This window comes from Fundulus heteroclitus, chromosome 16 (assembly GCF_011125445.2).
Source record: "Fundulus heteroclitus isolate FHET01 chromosome 16, MU-UCD_Fhet_4.1, whole genome shotgun sequence".
NCBI classification, from domain to species: domain Eukaryota; kingdom Metazoa; phylum Chordata; class Actinopteri; order Cyprinodontiformes; family Fundulidae; genus Fundulus; species Fundulus heteroclitus.
Window position 1 is genome coordinate 5,714,901 of NC_046376.1, and position 16,129 is coordinate 5,731,029.

Below are 16,129 nucleotides of genomic sequence, written 5' to 3' on the forward strand. Positions count from 1 at the left end.
TGCCTCCGCCGCCTCTACTGCCTATTACTACCGCATACTGTACTCCCTCTCTCAGCCGTGTTTTAATTTGATTAATTTCACCTTAACTTGATTTCAACCATGGTAAACCGTTGCTGTATTGTGGGCTGTAACAGCGCAACACATGATCGCCATGGGAAAAACATAGAAACAGATTAATTTTCCACCGCTTTCCTGCCTGGAGGCACAACCACGGAGAACAACTGTTAGTGATAACAAAGAGTCGTCGGCTCGCTTGGATCGCGGCTGTAAGTCGACCGATCATAACTTTCCACAGTATCCCGATGTCAATAAGAGTGTGTTCTAAACGTTTGAAACACATAGCAGCTAGTTAAAAGTACATTACATGCGCGAGTGGTTGTTAGCGCTAACGGTTAGCATGTGCTAACCCGTCTGAGCACAGCTTACCTTTGAACGAGTTACAGAGATAACAAAGAGATCGTCGGCTCGCTTGGATCGCGGCTGCAAGTCGACCGAACATAACTTTCCACAGTATCCCGATGTCAATGAGAGTGTGTTCTAAACGTTTGAAACACATAGCAGCAAGTTAAAAGTACATTACATGCGCGAGTGGTTGTTAGCACTGACGGTTAGCAGCTACTAAACTAGCATGGGCCAGAGCCCGTCTGATCGCAGCTTACCTTTGAACGAGTTGCTGTGTTCCCACTGTTTGCTGGCTTTATGATCTGCAGCTCCTACCGGCGCCAATACGGTAAATACAACTTAATTTTGCACTGGTCATTGTTCTGCTTAAATAATTAAAGCCGCGAGCGGCGTCGATCGGCCCAGAGCCCGTCCGCCCTGCGGCGGGCGGTGCGCCTTCGCGCACCGCCGGCCGCCAGCCACCACAGAAGCATGCGACACATTTGCGTCGGATTGTTTACATTTTTACCATCTTATTAAAACTCACCCGTCCACGTATGATGGCGATTTCCTTGATGTACATAACCAGATGTGAACTGGTTGTGAGCCTCTAGACCCTTGTAAGCTCTCATTTCCTCAAGAGTGTGCAGAGGGTTTTCACCGAACACCAGGTAATGCACTATGTCGCCGTGCTCTACATTTGGCCAATCATCTGGATTACTGCTAAACAAGGCACCGTGGAGGGCATAGGGGTCCATATGGTCGATCACGGAACATTTCCTCAGATATACGTCCTTATCTGGTCGCTCTAGCGTGCTGGCGTACTTATCCATTCGCGATACGATAATACGTGTAAGACAACTAGAGATAAGGAAGTGTGCCACCCAATATGGCGGACCGGAAGTTGGCCAGTGACGTCAGTGAAAACACCCTATTGTTAAGTCTTACGGCTTGTTTCGTTAAAGCCCTGCCCACAGTCACTGCAGTTCCTATTTATTAAATTCACCACTCAGGTGCCACATAAAGCTGATGTTGGAATTATTCTAATTGCTCCTGTAATCAAATGCAAAGCCTATCTCATATGCTGATCTTTACACTATAGCACCATAACCAAATGTAGACCTAATGAGATTTATGAAAATTAATTTTATAGCTTGTCTATCTTATCCCCATTCATACCCAACTAAACGTCACATTATATTAAGTATCGCTTTACATTTATCAATAACCTTTTCTATATGTACTTTCCAGAATAGTTTTTCATCAAACCATACTCCTAAAATTGAAATTGCTTCATTCTCTAAATTCCTGATTATATAACTTCAGTTTTTCTTCTTGATTTGTTTTCTGAGTAAGGGTGCATCTTTCTTTCGGTTATGTGATTTTCGTTTTATAAACGTAGATTAAAAGACAAAAAAAAACAAAGTTATTTGATTTTTGTTTTAAAATACAAAAGTTAAAATTAAAATACAAATAGTTTCTCTTTCTCAGTGTCAAAAAGGATGAGCAAAATTTGAAAACTTATTAGTTTGTTTCAGTTTAATTTTCCATTTTGGATAACAAAAAATAAAATTACTTTAAAACCGAAACAAAAAAAGGCCCGTTTGTTCATATTTTGAGTCCAAATGTGAGCATTCACATGACAAGAACGGCGCCAGTGTTGCTTTAGCCCAGAAAAAAAATCTTTAGAACCTTACTCAGTTATGATTTCAGAATTTATGATTTGGCAAAACAAGCCAGTCATCCATAGAAATCTCAGCACAGTTATCACAAGTATGTTACCACACATAGCTAGCAAGAGGATGTTACACAAGAAACGTGAAAAGATTTTGCACTGAAAATGGGTTAAGTTTGATGGAACTCCCTGAGTTTGAAACAGATCAGTGCACTGAGTTTTATTTGTTGCTCATCATGCAGGACCTGCTGTGATCTCATCACGATAATCAGGAGCAAAGGCCTTATTCACAGAATTTATTATTTTTATTATATTTGCTTCTGGCAGCATGCTGTTTTCTTGTTCACATAAGATAAATAGGCATCACTATTACTATGCTTTTGAAATTTCAGGGACATCAAATAATTATTCAAGAATATTTTTTTTTTAAGAAGTTCAATTAAGAAATTATCTTTGAAAAGTTTTAGGAGCATAGGCTCTGGAGCTTTTTCCTGGAGCCTCTGGTGTTTTCAGTGTAACGGGTACTGAAACAACGGCACCTTGGCTACAGATATATTCCTGAAAACAGGAGAGGGATGAGGACACGGCCTGTCAGTATTGAGGATCTTGCAGCAATTTATTAAAATGTTATCTTTTCAATACATTCCTTATGTTCAGTTTCTTTTCTTATGTTCAACATATTCAGCAGTTCAATGTCCTTTGAACATTCTCAATGAATTTCAGTGTCCATGTCAACACAAAAACCACAGTGTCTTCTATTCAAAATCCATGACAAAATAAATCTCTTTGCTCCAAAACACATGTTCACTTACTCTTCAGCTTAATGTTTTGACCTATTTATCAAAAAATTAAATAGTTGCAATAGTTGCAGTGATAGCTAAAGTGACCCATCTAATGGGTAAACTAACAGTTACGTAAACCCTGTTTACCGTCAGTGCTTTGTGAGTTTTGACTTACAATTAACATTTCACACATTTTGATGTAAAGTCATCTCTTTTAGCATTATTAAAATAAAAATACTCAAAATCATATTATTCAGTTGTCATTTTATTTCAAGTGCAGCTAATCAGTAAACATTAGAGATAATTAGTCATTTATGTTCAATTACAGGTAAACAAATGTACATTTGAACATTTTATTCACTTTGTACTGTTTGAAACAGTATACAACTGGTACTCATTTATATTGAAATTTTGCTCTCCTTTCTTTCAATGCAGCAAATCTGCCAATCACCCTTTCATTGAAAGTAGGCATGCTCCTGACTAGCTCCCTCTCCATGGAAAGCATGGCTAGTGCATTCAGACGTTCCTGCCCCATTGCATTTCTCAGGAAGGTCTTTATTCTTTTCAGTGTTGAGAAACACCTCTCAGCTTCAGCTGTTGTCATTGGAGAGATTATAAGGACGTTAAGCAAAACCACAGTTTCAGAAAAGGTATCCTGCAGGTTGTACCTCTGTAGAGCCTGGTACAGTGCCAGTGCACCACAGCAGCTCTTGAAATCAGGACTCTTGTAAATAAGAGACAGTTCAGTCTTAAGCTTTGCCTGGTTAAGCATGGGGTATGCCCGGACAGTGGTGTTCAGAGCCTCTACTGGGAATGTATGGCAATGCTGTTTAAACAGCTCTCCTTGTAGTAACGTCGCACTCACAAGGTGGTCAGTAAAAGAGAACCTCTCTTTGGCATGGGCCAGGATTGTGTCACAGATCTGTGAAAAAATAAATGGATTTACATACACTGTATATTTATTCATTTCACACACACACTTGTACATTGCTGTGAAAGCAAAATGTTCAGAGATATGGAAGCACTGGTATTGGGATAAAGTACAACACTGAATAAAAAATAGAATCTATCCCTTAATGTGTCACGTTCTGTTCTGGTTTATGTTTATTATTTGGTTAAGTAGCTCTTTCCACCTTTGGGTTTATTTCCGTTTTTGGATTCTAGTTTAGCCCCTTTATTGTGTTAGTTATCTGCTCCCTGTTTTTGCTCTGTTTTTAGTTCTGTGCTTGGTTTGTTCGGTTTTGTCTTAGGTTTATTTTCTAGTGTCCTGTCTGCTCCCATAATCACTCCCACCTGTCCTTGATTAGTTTCCCTCCGCTCACCTGTCTATCCGCCTATTTAAACCTGCCTTAGTTCTCTGCTCGCCATCGGTTCATCACACTTCATGCTCACGCGTCTGTTCCTCTTCGTCTTTTTCGGTAAGAGCCCCAGCACCTTGATCCTGTTTTGGTTAACCTGCTTCTGTTTATTCTGCCCAGTTCTGTTCCTGTCAAGTGTATTGGATGTCTACCTTACCCCCTTTTTTGGATCCTGTTTTTGTTCATTTGCCCTTCAATAAAATCCAGCAAAAGGAAAAACATTGTTTTGGCTGAATTCCGGGTTCTGCTCCACACCACTAATTACATATTGTAGGCTACCCAAGCAGAGTTGGCCTATTGGTCAGTAAATGAAGATACCTCTTTAGACAGCCTCTGCTTCTCTTCTTCTCCTAAGGCTCTCCTTGATCTTGTGGCTCCTGTTGCTTCTGACTGTTGCAATTGAGAGCTTTGGTCCCTGAAGGAAGGACATACCAACAGTGGTTGTTATATTATACAAACAGTATGTAATTGATCATGCATACAATTTCCATCTTAGAAAGATAGAAACGATAAACAGTTATTATATACAGCCACAGATAAAAAAAATTAATAGGCCACTGCATATTAAAAATATAATAGTATAAATATACTGTAAATGTAAAACATATTACATAAATACAAAATTTATTTAAAAGTAGAAGTAAAAACATAAAGTAGGAATAAAATCCTGCAGTGGTCTCCTAATTCTTTCTGTGGCTTTTTTTCTCTGATTTTCTGGGGATGGCTAGATATTTTATTTTTAACTTTGTTAGACAAATGATAATTACACAAATCAAGAGGGTATGAACATAATCCTAATAAGAAAATATTATATATTACTCATACCTTATGGCCTGCACACTGCCTGTGAATCTCTGGAGGGCACGTTGGATGAAGACTGGGTCAATGTCGTTCTTCTGCCGCTGCTGGTACATCATGTCACCATGAGCCATGATTTGATGAAATAGGTTCAGGAAAAATCTAAATTCATCATCCTGCAACATCTTCAGGTAGCCATTTGCCTCCCTCACTGTGGTGATATCAAATGAGTTGGTCTTGCTGATGGATTCAAAACACTCCATTAGATCATCAAAGCTCTCATAAACAGTGTCCACGATTCTGCTGTTGAAGTTCCATCTGGTAGGGAATGCTCTTGGCAGCCTTCTTCTAACAATATGGTTGAGAATGCTTGTGCGTTTTGGCGATCTTGTAAAAAAACTGGCAATGCCACTCAAATCTGCAAAGAAAACTGTCACTGCTGGGATGCTTGAAGTGGCTTGTTGCATAATCAGATTCAACTGATGCACATAACAATGCACATAATGGGCATTTTCGTAATCTTCACGCACTTTTTGCTGCACACCAGCCCTCTCTCCCCTCATAACACTGGCCCCGTCATATGCTTGCGCGATGAGCGTGCCTTTGTTATCAGTGAAGATAATATCCAGTCTCTTCAGAATTGCAGTGGCAATCGTGTCGGCTTTTGCATCAGAAATAGGGATGAATTCAAAGAAGCGTTCATGCACGTCATGGTTCCAGTCGATGTATCTAAACTAGGGCTGGGCAACGATTAAAATATTTAACCGCGATTAATCGCCCTGATTAATCGCCCTGATTAATCGCATTGTATTTACAAACTCCAAGAATGAATTCAAAAGTAGTGTAAAGAGCACTTTTATTTTAATGTTCTGCTGCCATATGAACAAAAGTGTTGTAACATTTGTAGCACTTATCAGTAACACATATTTAGTGTAAAGCTCAACTTAAACATGTAAAACAAAAAATAGCAATAATAATAAATTAAAGCTTATTGCCACTGACAGGGAATTCTCTTTATGGGGAAAAAAATCTACCAAAAACAGGCAATTTCTGAGGTAACCGCAGGGAGCAGCATTACCATTTTATGTTCAATACCAAAGTTTAACTTGGCAGTGGTTACAACTAACTTGTTTCTGTCATATTTGATGCTGGAAGAACTTTAAACTGAAATGCTTGCTAACTCGATATGCTTGCGTTGCTTGCGTTTATTTGATGTTGACATGCGGTTTTTTGTTGTTGCTTTCTGGCGTGCATATAGTGAATGGCAGGGAAAAACAGGCAAAAACACATGGATACTTTGAAACGAGAAGCGACTTCACCGACGGCGTCGATGCAGACCCCCCCCCCCCCCCCCCCGCTCCACTCCGCACAAAACTTGTTCCGGCCGCCAACTCACCGCCTCGCCTAAGCAAATTCCTGCGGGAAACACCGCCTTCCGCATGTCGGCTTTGTTTTTTTCCGGCCAGCACCTTTCTTACTCTGAATCCGAGGTTTGGCTGACAGCGAGGTCATTGGCACATTATCGCCACCTACTGTTCTGATTCAAACCCCTACACCGCAGCAACAGTGATTCACAAAATAAAAGCATGTGAGCAACATGCGTTAACGCGCGTTAAAGAAAATATCGCCGTTAATAGTCTAATGAGTTAACGCGAAATTAACGCGTTAACTTGCCCAGCCCTAATCTAAACACAAGCACCAGCTGAGTTTGTGGTGCAACATCCGTGCTTTCATCTGCTTGTATTGCTACAAATTTTGATGACTTCACCTTGTCCATGATACGTTCCCTGATGACTGACAGCATGCAATCCAGCAGTTCATTTTGCACAGTTTTTGACGTGGCAGTTTTCAAGTGCTCCTCAAACACCTCGTCAAGTGAAGCGACAAAATCGACAAGCCTGCGAAAAATCCCAGGGTTGCTGGAGCCGTCACTCTCATCTCGGCCTCTCAAAGCTAACTCGAACACTCCACAAAACTTCACACAATCGATAAGACAGCCCAGAATATGGCGATTCTTGCCGACCTCGTCATTGTGTCTACGCACGGCTATCCTATAGCTCTCATCCAACTGTGTTGCAATGTTTGTCCGCCCAAAAGCTGCATATTTAAGACAACTGTCCATATGAACCTTGGATGCTTCATGCTTTCTCACCTTCTCTGTAAGATGATGCATATCGGTGACACCTGTCGTTGTCCAAGCCTTGTCTGCTCCAGTGCTTCCATCAGGATGGGAAAAAATGCAAGGGTAGCAAAACAGCGCGTTAGCTACTTCGCATCTAGCTAGCCATGTTTTCCGCTCGTACCAGCTCCGCGAAAATCCCCGGTTGTATGATTTCCCTCCCTTTTTAGATATTTGTTTGATATTTAAATTTGGACTGGGTGGTCCTAATTCTTTGGTTGCATTTTTTTGTTGAACAGTGCGATGACTAAACGGATTCTCTCTTAACGAGACAATTGAGTTTAGTTGAGGAATGTTACCAGTGCGATAGACATTTTGAAAATGTTCTCTCTTCTTCTCATACTTCTTCTTCATGTGGGAGGAGTGCGAGTGAAGGAGAAGGGAGAGAGCGTGAGTTGAATCTGTTTGAGTGTTTTTTTTTCCTACTTTTTTCTATCTTTCACTGGGTGTATGTAAATATTGTGTATATAGGTTTTTTGTTGTGCTTTAGTTTTTTTTGGTAGGTTTTGTAGGGTTTTGTGGCCGTCGGGTTTTGCCCGGCGGCAGGTCGGCGTCTTGAACGCCATGGTGGTGGGTGGTGGCTCTGGTGTTTTCTCCACGCTGACACGGAAGAACGGCATCAAGGTGGGTGCTGGTTCTTCGTGCAGCGTGGAAGGCGTTTGTCTGGCTGTGGGTGAGGTAATTGGGCATGGATTTATTAAGTCAGCAGCGCGAATGAATGGAGCTGTAGTTTTGTTTGTTGAAAAAGTGGAGCAGGCTCAACAGTTAGTGGAAGCGGGCGTTTCTGTAGATGGTTTGTTTTTACAAGTCTCGCCGCTTACCTTACCTGCAACTAAGGTAACATTGTCAAACGTCCCTCCTTTTATTAGTGATGAGTTTTTGATTAAAGAGTTGTCTCGACATGGTAAAGTGGTGAAAAAAAGTGCGGTTCGGTTGTAAATCACCGCTATTAAAACACATTGTCTCTCACAGGAGACAACTGTTCATGATATGAAATCGTCGAGATGAGGAGCTTAACTTGCGTTTTCATGTCAGAATAGATGACTTTGATTATATTTTGTTTGCCACGTCTTCTAATATGAAGTGCTTTGGTTGTGGTCAGGAGGGCCACATTATAAAAATGTGTCCTGACAGGGCCGGGCCGGCCCCGCCGGGTTCGGCGAAGCAGCAGCCCGCTGCTGCCGAACAGGTGAGGGATCCACCTGGCGAGCAGGTTGCTGCGGAGGAGCCCGCGCCCGCCGCGGGGGAGCCAGCGGGGGAACCCGTGGCAGAACAGCCAGCAGATGGTATTGTTGAGGTGCCAGTGGTGGACAGTAGAATGAGTGTGTGTGTGGGAAAAGATGGATGCACGGTGGTGTGTGGTGATGGGGTGGATGGTGGTGAGGGGGAGAGAGACGGTGTACAGGGAGAGCAGGAGGGGGTGAAGAGCAATGAGGAGCATTTAGTGTGCGGAGATCAGGGAGGGAAAGGAGAGGTGGAGGCAGGTGGACGGAATGAAAGGAGGAACAGTGTAGAGTTGGTTTTGGGAACTGGATTGGAGGGAGAGACAGGTGAGACGGAGGAGGTGATGGAAGTGGAAGCTTCAGCTCCTACAAAGAGGCGAAGCAAAAGGAGGAATGTGATGGCAGCTGTTCAGGCCAGCAAGCAGGCCAGCAAGCTTGCTGCAGAGAGGAGGGAGGTGTCAGATAGCAGCGAAAATGAGAGCTGTTTCTCTGACACCAGTGAAGCATCTCTATCACAAACCAGTATCAGGGAAACTAGGTACCCTGTAGAGTCTTACAGAACTTTTTTACAACAGACTAAAGGATTGAGAGGAGTAAAAATTTAAAATTATTTTGCTGATTTGAGATTATTTTATTTCTCTGCAAGATATATCAGGAACAAGGAGGTATCAGGTTTTACAGATACAGAAGTTTTTAGACTAAAGAAAATAATGTCCAAAGTAAGAAAACAATTTTGAGTAAAATGATGCACAGTAGCATATTATTATTATTATTATTATTATTATTATTATTATTAAGGTTTTGGTGTGATGGTTTTAGCTTCTTACCCATTATGGATTCTTTTAAAATAGCATCATTGAATCTTAACGGGGCGAGGGAGGCTGGAAAACGTGCTTTAATTTATCAAACATTGAACCAAAAAGAATTGATGTAATTTACCTACAAGAAACTCATAGTGATCTTTTAACTGAAGCAGACTGGGGTAGAGAGTGGAGGGGGGAGGTCATTTTAAGCCACAGCACCTCCCAGAGTGCAGGGGTGGGTTTTCTGTTCTCCAAAGCTTTCACAGAAGTTGAACACGTTATTCAGGGGAGGTGTCTTTTAGTCAAAGCAAAGTTTGATCATTTTAAAATGGTTTTTATTAATATTTATGCTCCCATCACCAATGCAAAGAAAAAGCGTTTTTTTTTAACAAATTGGGGAAAGGTTGGGTGATTGTGGGTCTGAGGATTATGTTTTTATAGGGGGGATTTTAATTGTACTGAAAACGAGTTTTTAGATCGTAATCATGCAGAGCCGCACCCAGCGGCCCAACACGCTCTGAGGCAGCTGGTCTCATCTCACGGCTTGGTGGACGTATGGAGAAGGATGCATGCAGGCTCCAGGCAGTACACGTGGTCTCACGTTAAGGAAAACAGAATCTCTTTAGCTCGTCTTGACCGGTTTTATTGTTTTAAACACCATTTTAACGTGTTTAAAACCTGCCAGATTTTACCGGTGGCTTTTACAGATCATTCGTTGCTTTTAGGTAGTGTTTTTATTAGAAACATTTTACCTAGAAGCGCTTACTGGCATTTTAACTCAGCTTTAACTTATGATCAGAGTTTTAGAGAGATTTTAAGGTATTTTTGGACTGGTTTTAGACAGCGAAAGTCTGATTTTACCTGTGTGAGACAGTGGTGGGACCATGGAAAAGTTAAAATAAAACTGCTGAGTCAGCAGCACACTCTCAATGTTACTCGTGACATTACCGGATCTATCAGAGATCTGGAGATGAACATCGTGGAATTAGAACAACTTAGTGAATCCACAGGAAATCGAGAGCACATTGAAGCTCTCAAATCTAAAAGGCTAATTTTAGCCAACCTGCTGGAAAATAAAGTCCAAGGCGCATTGGTCATGTCCCGGATCCAGAACATCACGGAGATGGATGTATATAGTTGTTTTACTTTGGTTGTTAGGGTTTTTTGGTGGGGTTTGTGGGGTTTGGTGGCCGTCGGGTTTTGCCCGGCGGCAGGTCGGCGTCTTGAACGCCATGGTGGTGGGTGGTGGGTGGTGGTTCTGGCGTCTTCTCTGCGCCGACACGGAGGAACGGCATCAAGGTGGGTGCCGGGTCTTTGTGCAGCGTGGAGGACGTTTGTTTGGCGGTGGGTGAGGTTATTGGACATGGTTCCATCAAGTCCGCGGCTCGCATGAACAGAGCTGTGGTGTTGTTTGTTGAGCGGATTGAGCAGGCGAACCTGTTGGTCGAGTCGGGCATTTCTGTGAATGGCTCGTTCCTCCAGGTGTCACCGCTCACGCAGCCTGCTACCAAATGTCCCTCCGTTCATCAGCGACGAGTTCCTCGTTAAAGAGCTCTCTCGTCACGGAAAGGTGGTTTCCTCCGTTAAAAAGATTCTGTCGGGGTGTAAATCACCTTTGTTGAAGCATGTTGTCTCCCACCGGAGACAACTCTTCATGATCCTGAACAAACATGACGAGGAGCTAAACCTGCGTTTCCGGGTGAGAGTGGACGAAATGACTTCGTCTTGTTCGCCACCTCATCCGGCATGAAGTGCTTCGGCTGTGGACAGGAGGGACATTAGATAAAATCGTGCCCAAACAGAGCCGGGTCGGCTCCGTCAGGCTCCACGGAGCGGCAGCCTGCGGCAGCCGTGGAGCAGGTGGGTGTGTCCAGCGAAGCTGGAGCTCCTGCCGCGGTGGAGGAGTGTGGCGCTGCGGGGAACTCCAGCATAGCCGCGGAGGAAGCCGTGGCGTCGGCTCCGGTCGCTGGAGACCAGCAGAGGAGTTTAGTGGAGGAGAAAATTGTGGATAAAAAATCTGATCCACAAAGGAGTGATTGTGTGGTGAGTGAGGGCAGCACGGTGGTGTGTGGTGGTGGGGAAACTTGTGTGACTGGTGAGGAAGTGGAGACTCAGGGTGAGATGGAGCAGGATGGCGTGTGTGAAGAGCTGGAGGGTGAGACTGGTGGTGAGGTGACTGGTGTGTGTGGAGAGCAGGGAGGGAAAGGTGAGGTGGTGGCAGGTGGAGGGGAGGTGAGTGTGGAGGAGCATGTGGTGGCTCCTATGGAGGAGCCTGTGGTGGCTCTTGTGGGGGAGTTTGTGGGGGAGCCTGTGGTGGTTCCTGTGGAGGAGAAAGGCGAGGGAGAGCAGGTGATGGAGCAGGAGGCGCCTATGAATTTAAAAAGGCGCAGTAAGAGGAAAAATGTGATGACTGCTGTTCAGAGCAGTAAGCAGGTCAGCAAGCTGGCCACAGAGAGAAGGGAGGTGTCAGACAGCAGCGACAGTGAGGGTGAGCTGTCTGACAGCAGTGAGGTGTCTCTGTCCCAGGGTAGCAGTGCAGAGGCACGTTATCCTGTGGAGTCTTTTAATAATTTTCTCCAGGAAACAAAAGGATTAAGAGGGATAAAAGTAGAAAAATATTTTCCCAATTTAAAAATATTTTATTTCTCTGCAAGATATTATATCAGAAGAAAAGAAGAGTCTGGGTTTTCTGATCAGGAGGTTTTTAGACTAAAAAAATTATGGGAAAAGTGAGAAAACAATTTTGAATATAATGAGCACTAACTTCTTATTTTTATTGTGCGTATTTTATTGTGGTGTTGTTTTTAGCCTTTTACCCAACATGGATAATTTTAAAATAGCTTCTTTAAATGTTAACAGAGCTAGGGAGGCTGTTAAACGCACCATGATTTATGAAATAGCAAAACAGAAAAGAATTAGTGTTTTATTTTTACAAGAGACGCACAATGATATTAGCAATGAAGCAGACTGGCGCAAGGAATGGAAGGTAGAAGCTTTTTTTAGCCACGGCACCTCCCAGAGTTCTGGGGTGGGCCTCCTCTTTTCCTCAGCTTTCACCCCGAACTTTTTTAATGTAGAAAGTATCGTCCAGGGAAGGTGTCTTTTAGTAAAAGCTCAGTTTGATCATTTTAACGTAGTTTTTATCAATATTTATGCTCCTAACGTCGGTGCAGAGAGGAAGCGTTTTTTAGAGAAAATTGGGGAGAGGTTGGGAGATTGTGGGTCTGATGATTATGTTTTTTTAGGTGGGGATTTTAATTGTACAGAAAACGAATTGTTAGACAGAAATCACAAAGAGCCTCACCAAGCTTCCTAGCAAGCCATGCGGCAGCTGGTCTCGTCTCACGGCCTGGTGGACGTATGGAGGAGGATGCACACAGGCTCCAGACAGTACACTTGGTCCCACAGTAAAGAAAACCGCCTCTCTTTAGCACGTATTGATCATTTTAATTTTTTAAACATCATTTTAATGTGTTTAAAACATGTCAGATTTTACCAGTAGCTTTTACAGACCTTAGACTTTTACTTGTCTAAGGCAGTGGTGGGACCATGGAAAAGTTCAGATCAAGCAACTTTGTCAACAGCACACTCTTAATGTCACCCGTGATGTCACCAGATCTATCAGAGATCTGGAGATGAATATAGTGGAACTAGAACATTTAAGTGAGTCCACAGGAAATCGAGAGCATATTGAAGCTCTCAAATCCAAAAGGCTAGTTTTAGCCAACCTGCTGGAGTCTAAAGTCCAAGGCGTGTTGGTCAGGTCTCGGGTTCAGAACATCACAGAGATGGATGCTCCCTCTAGCTTCTTCTTCAGCTTGGAGAGGAAACACGGGCAGAGGAAGGTGATCCATTCCTTACTATCTGACACAGGGCAGCAGGTGAGTGAACCGGGCCAGATTAGGAGGAGGGCTGTTGAGTTTTACTTCTCTCTGTTTGAGAGTGAGTATAAGGAGAACGAGGAGCTGTTTGGGGAGTTCTGTGGTGGGCTGCCCCAGGTCTCTGAGGAGACCAACGTACAGCTGGAGCGCCCCCTGGGGGTATGTGAGCTCCACACAGCCCTCCTGAATATGCAGGGCCAGAAGGCCCCAGGCATCGATGGTCTCACGGTAGAGTTTTTCAAAGCCTACTGGGACATCCTGGCGGAAGACCTGCTGGAGGTCTATAATGAAAGTTTGGCCACTGGTTCACTCCCGCTTTCGTGCCGCAGGGCAGTCATCACCCTCCTGCCCAAGAAAGGGAACCTGCAAGACATTAAGAACTGGCGCCCCGTGTCTCTCCTCTGCACCGACTACAAGATCCTCTCCAAAGCCTTGGCAACGCGGCTGAGAGAAGCTATGGAGCAGGTCATCCACCGGGACCAGACCTACTGCGTCCCCGGCAGGTCCATAGTAGATAACGTCTACCTAATTCGGGATGTTTTGGAGGTCTCCGGTTCATTGGGTTTAAGAACGGGCTTGATCGCATTAGATCAAGAAAAGGCGTTTGACCGCGTCAAACACGGCTTCCTGTGGAAAACTATCGAGAGGTTTGGGTTCGGTGCTGGTCTGATCTCCAAGATCAAGGTGATGTACAGTGGCATTGAGAGTATGCTAAAGATTAACGGTGGTCTGTGTGCTCCTTTTAGGGTGCGTAGAGGTGTTCGCCAAGGCTGCGCCCTGTCCGGGATGCTCTACGCGCTCTCCCTGGAACCCCTGCTTTAAAAGATACGTTCTAGTGTCCATGGTTTGGTTTTACCTGGTTTTAATAGTAGAGTGGTTTTATCTGCCTATGCTGATGACGTCGTTGTTTTTACTAAAAACCAGCAAGATGTTGACGTACTGAACGAGATAACAACGTAGGTTCTCTGTTTTATCTTCTGCGAGGGTGAACTGGGGGAAAAGTGAAGCCCTGGCAGTGGGTGAATGGCGTGAAGGGCTCCCGGTTCTCCCTCAGGGACTTTTATGGAAAAATAATGGTTTTAAATATCTCGGTCTGTTTTTAGGCAATGAAAACACTGAAAAAAAGAACTGGGAAAACATGGAACAGAAAATAGAAAGTAAACTAGAAAAGTGGAGATGGCTACACTCCCACATGTCATACAGGGGAAGGGTTTTGGTTTTAAATAACCTTGTAGCATCTCAGCTGTGGCACAAACTTTCCTGTTTAGACCCACCGTCTGGTTTGTTGGCCAACATACAAGCAAAAATTGTCAACTTATTTTGGAACGGGTTTCATTGGGTGCCACAGTCTGTGTTGTTTTTACCTAGAGAAGAGGGGGGCCAGGGCCTCGTCTACCTGGCCGGGAGAACAGCGGCTTTTAGATTACGTTTTGTTCAGAAATACCTGGCAGAGCCCTCTGACTTAGTGTGGAGGGACGTGGCCAGCTGCATTTTTAGAGGTGTAAATAACCTGGGGCTGGATGCGGCTCTGTTTTTAACTGATTTAAATCTTTTAAAGTTAAGGGGTTGCCGAGGTTTTATCAGGGTGTTTTTAAATCATGTACCCTGTTTAAATTAAAGCCATCCCAAACGACTAACTCTCTGCACTGGCTTTTACAGGAGCCTTTAATCTGTGGGTCCAGGCTGGACGTGTGCGACGGCGCGGGACCAGGGCTGTCGGAGGTGCTGCGCCCAACCAAGACCACAACCATGAAACAGCTGGTGGAGACTGCAGGACCATATCTCTCCAACGTCGAGGCCATGGGTTCCGTGATGGGGGTACGGTCTGCCAGGCTGGTGCAGCGTTTCCTGAACCTCCTGAAAGAAAAGCTGTCGGCCAAGGAGAGGAGCCTCCTCCGTGCTTACTGTGAGGGACAGAGCCAACCAGACCCGATGGACTCCTTTCCTGGCCTGATCCTGGATCCTGGTTTCCCGGAGAGAAGTGGACCTCTGCTCTCCAGCCTGGACCCACAAAAGATGGTTTTATTCACTATGGACCAGAAAACTGTTTATGGAGTCTGCTCTAAAATAATAAATAGAAGACACCTCGAGAACCGCGCAGTTTGTATATGGACTGATAAACTTGCTGGTAGAGCACCCCAGTGGAGGACTTTATATTGGCCTCCAATTAAAAAGAGAACTGGTGATCTCCAATGGAGGATTTTACACAGTGCCATCGCCACAAACTCTTTTTTATCCGTTATTAATCAGGCTGTTTTAAATGAGTGTCCTTTCTGCAGTCTGTCTGAGAACGTTTTTCATGTTTTTATGGACTGTAACAGACTAAAGAACATTTTTAGCCTTTTAACAAATGTTTTTATTCTTTTTGGCACTGTTTTTACTACTTCTTTATGTGGTGGGATGGTGTTCCGCCCTACCAACCACACACACCAGGTGTAGCAATTGATTGGTGGGCGGGGCAGATAGCTTTAAAGCTGAGCGGTCTGCTGCGAGGTGCGTGTGCCTTGTTTCCTTTACTGTATGTCGGCTCCCTGAGTGGCTGGTGTGCTCGATTCACTCATCCAGAATAGTAAGTGCCATTTTCGCTGTCTGGGCTGGGATTGTTGTCGGGTTCTGGTGCAATACCTGCCGTGCATTTCTGCAGCGTTGCGCGGCTGCCGTTGGCGGCTGCAGTTGGAGGTTGGTGTGGCGAGTGGCTTCCATCCAGCCCTTGCCTGCTGATCCGCTCCCTCCCTGGTCGGCTGTGTCACCACATCTGGGTAAGCTACCTGTTTAGAACTTAATTTATCTTACCTGCATCCAGGGTTAACAAGTTCTCTAATTTAGGATTCGTTTGGAGTTGCAGCACTTGGACGCTCCTGCTGTCTTGTCTTGCCGGTTTTGTTTGGGCCGCTCCCGACGGAGCCTGCTGACGCTTGGGCTGGCCGAACGAGCGGGGCACGACTCCTCTGGTCCCATGAAAGGACATTAGAAGTCGGACAACGACAATTTGTCCCATCGTTTGCAGTGGTTGTGTTCTTTTCTTTGCCATTTGTTTGCTTATTATTTA